This window comes from Salvelinus namaycush, unplaced genomic scaffold (genome assembly GCF_016432855.1).
Source record: "Salvelinus namaycush isolate Seneca unplaced genomic scaffold, SaNama_1.0 Scaffold2864, whole genome shotgun sequence".
Lineage (NCBI taxonomy): Eukaryota > Metazoa > Chordata > Actinopteri > Salmoniformes > Salmonidae > Salvelinus > Salvelinus namaycush.
In genome coordinates, this window is record NW_024059746.1 from 22,501 (window position 1) to 32,032 (window position 9,532).

Here is a 9,532-nt window from a genome sequence, read left to right on the forward strand (position 1 = left end):
AGGTCTATTAGACTATAGTCTACCAATATCTACTGTATACCACGTAGTCGTAGCTCTATTAGACTATAGTCTACCAATATCTACTGTATACCACGTAGGTCTATTAGACTATAGTCTACCAATATCTACTGTATACCACGTAGGTCTATTAGACTATAGTCTACCAATATCTACTGTATACCACGTAGTCATAGGTCTATTAGACTATAGTCTACCAATATCTACTGTATACCACGTAGGTCTATTAGACTATAGTCTACCAATATCTACTGTATACCACGTAGTCGTAGCTCTATTAGACTATAGTCTACCAATATCTACTGTATACCACGTAGGTCTATTAGACTATAGTCTACCAATATCTACTGTATACCACGTAGTCATAGGTCTATTAGACTATAGTCTACCAATATCTACTGTATACCACGTAGCTCTATTAGACTATAGTCTACCAATATCTACTGTATACCACGTAGTCATAGGTCTATTAGACTATAGTCTACCAATATCTACTGTATACCACGTAGGTCTATTAGACTATAGTCTACCAATATCTACTGTATACCACGTAGTCGTAGCTCTATTAGACTATAGTCTACCAATATCTACTGTATACCACGTAGGTCTATTAGACTATAGTCTACCAATATCTACTGTATACCACGTAGTCATAGGTCTATTAGACTATAGTCTACCAATATCTACTGTATACCACGTAGGTCTATTAGACTATAGTCTACCAATATCTACTGTATACCACGTAGTCGTAGCTCTATTAGACTATAGTCTACCAATATCTACTGTATACCACATAGGTCTATTAGACTATAGTCTACCAATATCTACTGTATACCACGTAGGTCTATTAGACTATAGTCTACCAATATCTACTGTATACCACGTAGGTCTATTAGACTATAGTCTACCAATATCTACTGTATACCACGTAGGTCTATTAGACTATAGTCTACCAATATCTACTGTATACCACGTAGGTCTATTAGACTATAGCCTACCAATATCTACTGTATACCACGTAGCTCTATTAGACTATAGTCTACCAATATCTACTGTATACCACGTAGTCGTAGCTCTATTAGACTATAGTCTACCAATATCTACTGTATACCACGTAGGTCTATTAGACTATAGTCTACCAATATCTACTGTATACCACGTAGGTCTATTAGACTATAGTCTACCAATATCTACTGTATACCACGTAGGTCTATTAGACTATAGCCTACCAATATCTACTGTATACCAAGTAGGTCTATTAGACTATAGTCTACCAATATCTACTGTATACCACGTAGGTCTATTAGACTATAGTCTACCAATATCTACTGTATACCATGTAGCTCTATTAGACTATAGTCTACCAATAGCTACTGTATATTACATAGTCGTAGCTCTATTAGACTATAGTCTACCAATATCTACTGTACACCACGTAGCTCTATTAGACTATAGTCTACCAATATCTACTGTATACCACGTAGGTCTATTAGACTATAGTCTACCAATATCTACTGTATACCACATAGGTCTATTAGACTATAGTCTACCAATAGCTACTGTATACCACGTAGGTCTATTAGACTATAGTCTACCAATATCTACTGTATACCACATAGGTCTATTAGACTATAGTCTACCAATAGCTACTGTATACCACGTAGTCATAGCTCTATTAGACTATAGTCTACCAATATCTACTGTATACCACGTAGGTCTATTAGACTATAGTCTACCAATATCTACTGTATACCACATAGCTCTATTAGACTATAGTCTACCAATATCTACTGTATACCACGTAGGTCTATTAGACTATAGTCTACCAATATCTACTGTATACCACGTAGGTCTATTAGACTATAGTCTACCAATAGCTACTGTATATTACATAGTCTTAGGCCTATTAGGATTTACTGCAAATGATTGTTGTTTGTTCCTGAACTGGCCAAATGACAGAGTTTTCCTTCAGCACCACAAGTTGGTTCAACTTCTTTAACATAATTTTTCCATAACCTGTTGTTGGAAAAACGTATGTGTTATGGCTTTTCAACCTCTGCCATATTGTGGATTCAGATCTCTATCTATTACAACTCAAAGGGTTTTATTTAATGGAAGCTTCTCTAACGTCAAACATGTAAAGTGTGGTGTACCGCAGGGCAGCTCTCTAGGCCCTCTACTCTTTTCTATTTTTTTACCAATGACCTGCCACTGGCATTAAACAAAGCATATGTGTCCATGTACGCTGATGATTCAACCATATACACATCAGCAACCACAGCTAATGAAGTCACTGAAACCCTTAACAAAGAGTTGCAGTCTGTTTTGGAATGGGTGGCCAGTAATAAACTGGTCCTGAACAAATCTAAAACTAAGAGCGTTGTATTTGGTCCAAATCATTCCTTAATTTCTAGACCTCAGCTGAATCTGGTAATGAATGGTGTGGCTGTTGAACAAATTGAGGAGACTAAATTACTTGGCGTTACCTTAGATTGTAAACTGTCACGGTCAAAACATATAGATTCAATGGTTGTAGAGATGGGTCTGTCCGTAATAAAGAGATACTCTGCTTTTTTGACACCACAATCCAAAAAAGCAAGTTCTGCAGCCTCTAGTTTAGTCTAATCTTGATTATTGTCCAGTCGTGTGGTCCAGTGCGGCAAGGAAAGACCTAGTTTAGCTGCAGCTGGCCCAGAACAGAGCGGCACGTCTTGCTCTTCATTGTAATCAGAGGGCTAATATTAATACTATGCTGCCAGTCTCTCTTGGTTAAGAGTTGAGGAGAGACTGACTGCATCACTTCTTGTTTTTATAAGACAGATTAATGTGTTGAAAATTCCAAATTGTTTGCAACTTACACACAGCTCTTATACACACTTATCCCACCAGACATGCCACCAGGGGTCTTTTCACAGATGTTCTCTGTTTAGTGAGTCCTCCAGATCAGAGGCAGTAGGGATGACCAGGGATGTTCTCTGTTTAGTGAGTCCTCCAGATCAGAGGCAGTAGGGATGACCAGGGATGTTCTCTGTTTAGTGAGTCCTCCAGATCAGAGGCAGTAGGGATGACCAGGGATGTTCTCTGTTTAGTGAGTCCTCCAGATCAGAGGCAGTAGGGATGACCAGGGATGTTCTCTGTTTAGTGAGTCCTACAGATCAGAGGCAGTAGGGATGACCAGGGATGTTCTCTGTTTAGTGAGTCCTCCAGATCAGAGGCAGTAGGGATGACCAGGGATGTTCTCTGTTTAGTGAGTCCTCCAGATCAGAGGCAGTAGGGATGACCAGGGATGTTCTCTGTTTAGTGAGTCCTCCAGATCAGAGGCAGTAGGGATGACCAGGGATGTTCTCTGTTTAGTGAGTCCTACAGATCAGAGGCAGTAGGGATGACCAGGGATGTTCTCTGTTTAGTGAGTCCTCCAGATCAGAGACAGTAGGGATGACCAGGGATGTTCTCTGTTTAGTGAGTCCTCCAGATCAGAGGCAGTAGGGATGACAAGGGATGTTCTCTGTTTAGTGAGTCCTCCAGATCAGAGGCAGTAGGGATGACCAGGGATGTTCTCTGTTTAGTGAGTCCTCCAGATCAGAGGCAGTAGGGATGACAAGGGATGTTCTCTGTTTAGTGAGTCCTCCAGATCAGAGGCAGTAGGGATGACCAGGGATGTTCTCTGTTTAGTGAGTCCTCCAGATCAGAGGCAGTAGGGATGACAAGGGATGTTCTCTGTTTAGTGAGTCCTACAGATCAGAGGCAGTAGGGATGACCAGGGATGTTCTCTGTTTAGTGAGTCCTCCAGATCAGAGGCAGTAGGGATGACCAGGGATGTTCTCTGTTTAGTGAGTCCTCCAGATCAGAGGCAGTAGGGATGACCAGGGATGTTCTCTGTTTAGTGAGTCCTCCAGATCAGAGGCAGTAGGGATGACCAGGGATGTTCTCTGTTTAGTGAGTCCTCCAGATCAGAGGCAGTAGGGATGACCAGGGATGTTCTCTGTTTAGTGAGTCCTCCAGATCAGAGGCAGTAGGGATGACAAGGGATGTTCTCTGTTTAGTGAGTCCTACAGATCAGAGGCAGTAGGGATGACCAGGGATGTTCTCTGTTTAGTGAGTCCTCCAGATCAGAGGCAGTAGGGATGACCAGGGATGTTCTCTGTTTAGTGAGTCCTCCAGATCAGAGGCAGTAGGGATGACCAGGGATGTTCTCTGTTTAGTGAGTCCTCCAGATCAGAGGCAGTAGGGATGACCAGGGATGTTCTCTGTTTAGTGAGTCCTCCAGATCAGAGGCAGTAGAGGTCCTCTGCACCTCTCCTGTGGGTCTCACTAGACTCTCCATTACAATCCAATCAGCTGTGTGTGTGGAGGATGTTGTTAGGCATTCCTCTGACAGACAGAATCCTGGACTCTGTTGTGTTCGTCTCATTCCAGAAACATTCCGTGGTCCTCCTTCAATGTTCCCAAAACCACCAGTGTCAGCTAACAACAACACTGACCGTGGAAACACACACACACACACACACACACACACACACACACACACACACACACACACACACACACACACACACACACACACACACACACACACACACACACACACTTCTCCTGTTAGCTGAGGGGAGGAGCCAGTCGTGTGTGTGTGTGTGTGTGTGTGTGTGTGTGTGTGTGTGTGTGTGTGTGTGTGTGTGTGTGTGTGTGTGTGTGTGTGTGTGTCTGTGACCAACAGATTTGTGTTCCCTGTCATGTGAAATCCATAGATTAGGACTTTATTTATTTATTTCAATTGACTGATTTCCTTATGAACTAGGTGTTATATTTTTGTTCAGTATACATTACCCACAGTCCTCTCTGGTCTACCCTGAACTACTTTACCCACAGTCCTCTCTGGTCTACCCTGAACTACTTTACCCACAGTCCTCTCTGGTCTACCCTGAACTACTTTACCCACAGTCCTCTCTGGTCTACCCTGAACTACTTTACCCACAGTCCTCTCTGGTCTACCCTGAACTACTTTACCCACAGTCCTCTCTGGTCTACCCTGAACTACTTTACCCACAGTCCTCTCTGGTCTACCCTGAACTACATTACCCACAGTCCTCTCTGGTCTACCCTGAACTACATTACCCACAGTCCTCTCTGGTCTACCCTGAACTACATTACCCACAGTCCTCCTATGTGTCTGTTCTCTGATAGGCTGGTCGAGGCAGTGTGAGAGCCAGTGGAAACTTCACGCCAACCAAGATGCAGCGACACTCTACAAGGCCATGAAGGGACTGGGTCAGTGGTGTGGTCTGAATATGATGCAAACTGAGGGAGTAACCATGGCACCAAAGATTTGACTATGGTGTTTGTTGTTGCCATAGGAACCGATGAGGATTCCATCATGAAGTTGTTGACGTCTCGTAGCAACAGCCAGAGACAGCAGATCAAAGCTGCATACAAGACCCTGCATGGCAAGGTCAGAACACAACCACAATACAACCACAATACAACCACAACACAACCACAATACAACCACAATACAACCACAACCACAATACAACCACAATACAACCACAACCACAATACAACCCCAATACAACCACAATACACCCACAATACAACCACAACACAACCACAATACAACCACAATACAACCACAATACAACCACAGCCACAATACAACCACAACACAACCACAATACAACCACAATACAACCACAATACAACCACAACACAACCACAATACAACCACAACACAACCACAATACAACCACAACCACAACACAACCACAATACAACCACAACCACAACACAACCACAACCACAATACAACCACAACACAACCACAATACAACCACAATACAACCACAATACAACCACAATACAACCACAACACAACCACAACCACAATACAACCACAACCACAATACAACCACAACACAACCACAATACAACCACAACACAACCACAACACAACCACAACCACAATACAACCACAACCACAATACAACCACAACACAACCACAATACAACCACACACAACCACAATACAACCACAACCACAACAAAACCACAATAAAACCACAATACAACCACAACACAACCACAACACAACCACAACCACAATACAACCACAACCACAATACAACCACAATACACCCACAACCACAATACAACCACAATACAACCACAATACAACCACAATATAACCACAATATAACCACAACCACAATACAACCACAACCACAATAAAACCACAACCACAATACAACCACAATACAACCACAATACAACCACAACCACAACACAACCACAATACAACCACAACACAGCCACATACAACCACAATACAACCACAATACAACACAATACAACCACAACACAACCACAATACAACCACAACCACAACCACAAACAACCACAATACAACCAACAACCCACAACACAACCACAACCACAATACAAACCACAACACAACCACAATACAACCACAACCACAATACAACCACAACCACAATACACCACAACCACAACCACAATACACCACAACACAACCACAATACAACCACAATACAACCACAACCACAATACAACCACAATACAACCACAACCACAATACACACAACCACAATACAACCACAATACAACCACAATACAACCACAACCACAATACAACCACAACACAACCACACTACTAACCACAATACAACCACAATACAACCACAATACAACCACAACCACAATACAACCACAATACAACCACAACCACAATACAACCACAACCACAATACAACCACAACCACAATACAACCACAATACAACCACAATACAACCACAATACAACCACAATACAACCACAATACAACCATAATACAACCACAATACAACCACAACACAACCACAATACAACCACAACCACAATACAACCACAACCACAATACAACCACAACCACAATACAACCACAATACAACCACAATACAACCACAATACAACCACAACACAAACCACAATACAACCACAACCACAATACAAAACCACAATACAACCACAACCACAATACAACCACAATACAACCACAACCACAATACAACCACAATACAACCACAACTACAATACAACCACAATACAACCATAATACAACCACAATACAACCACAATACAACCACAACCACAACCACAATCACAATACAACCACAATACAACCACAATACAACCACAATACAACCACAATACAACCACAACCACAACCACAATACAACCACAACCACAATACAACCACAACCACAACCACAATACAACCACAATACAACCACAACCACAATACAACCATAATACAACCACAATACAACCACAACCACAATAAAACCCACAACACAACCACAACCACAATACAATACAACCACAATACAACCACAACACAACCACAACACAACCACAATACAACCACAACCACAACACAACCACAATACAACCACAATACAACCACAACACAACCACAACCACACTACAACCACAATACAACCACAACACAACCACAACCACACTACAACCACAATACAACCCAATACAACCACAACACACCACACCACACTACAACCACAACACAACCACAAAAACAACCACAACCACAACCACAATATAACCACAACCACAACCACAATACAACCACAACCACAATACAACCACAACCACAATACAACCACAATACAACCACAACCATAATACAACCACAACCACAATACAACCACAATACAACCACATTACAACCACAATACAACCACAACCACAACCACAATACAACCACAACCACAATACAACCACAATACAACCACAACCACAATACAACCACAACCACAATACAACCACAACCACAATACAACCACAATACAACCACAACCACAATACAACCACAATACAACCACAACCACAATACAACCACAACCACAACCACAATACAACCACAACCACAATACAACCACAACCACAATACAACCACAATACAACCACAATACAACCACAATACAACCACAATACAACCACAATACAACCACAATACAACCACAACACAACCACAATACAACCACAATACAACCACAACCACAATACAACCACAATACAACCACAATACAACCACAATACAACCACAACCACAACCACCATACAACCACAACCACAATACAACCACAATACAACCACAACCACAATACAACCACAACCACAATACAACCACAATACAACCACAACCACAATACAACCACAATACAACCACAATACAACCACAACCACAATACAACCACAACCACAACCACAATACAACCACAACCCCAATTACAACCACAACCACAAATACAACCACAATACAACCACATACAACCACAATACAACCACAATACAACCACAACACAACCACAATACAACCACAACCACAATACAACCACAACCACAATACAACCACAATACAACCACAATACAACCACAACCACAATACAACCACAACCACAATACACCCACAATACAACCACAACACAACCACAATACAACCACAATACAACCACAGCACAACACAACCACAACACAACCACAATACAACCACAACCACAACCACAATACAACCACAATACAACCACAATACAACCACAATACAACACAATACAACCACAACCACAATACAACCACAACACAACCACAACCACACTACAACCACAACACAACCACAAAACAACCACAACCACAACCACAATATAACCACAACCACAACCACAATAGAACCACAACCACAATACAACCACAACCACAATACAACCACAATACAACCCAACCACAATACAACCCAACCACAACCACAATACAACCCAACCACAACCACAATACAACCCAACCACAACCACAATACAACCCAACCACAATACAACCCAACCACAACCACAATACAACCCAACCACAATACAACCACAACCACAATACAACCCAACCACAACCACAATACAACCACAACACAACACAACACAACCCAACCACAATACAACCACAACCACAACCACAATACAACCACAACCACAATACAACCACAATACAACCACAATACAACCACAATACAACCACAATACACACAATACAACCACAACACAACCACAATACAACCACAATACAACCACAACCACAACAACCACAATACAACCACAATACAACCACAATACAACCACAACCACAACCACCATACAACCACAACCACAATACAACCACAATACAACCACAACCACAATACAACCACAATACAACCACAATACAACCACAACCACAATACAACCACAACCACAACCACAATACAACCACAACCACAATACAACCACAACCACAATACAACCACAATACAACCACAATACAACCACAATACAACCACAATACAACCACAATCAACCACAACACAACCACAATACAACCACAATACAACCACAACCACAATACAACCACAACCACAATACAACCACAATACACCACAATACAACCACAACCACAATACAACCACATACAACCACAACACAA

The 9,532-nt window shown here is 41.7% G+C and overlaps 1 long non-coding RNA gene across 1 annotated transcript in view; it reads left to right on the top strand.

The window, feature by feature from the left end:
- Positions 1-5,471, top strand: part of LOC120039640 — a 17,461-nt gene extending 11,990 nt beyond the window's left edge. Inside the window, exons 3-4 of the long non-coding RNA XR_005475466.1 lie at positions 5,200-5,283; positions 5,370-5,471. This is a non-coding gene — a long non-coding RNA (uncharacterized LOC120039640). The remainder of the gene's footprint in view (positions 1-5,199; positions 5,284-5,369) is intronic.
- Positions 5,472-9,532: the final 4,061 nt, after the last annotated feature.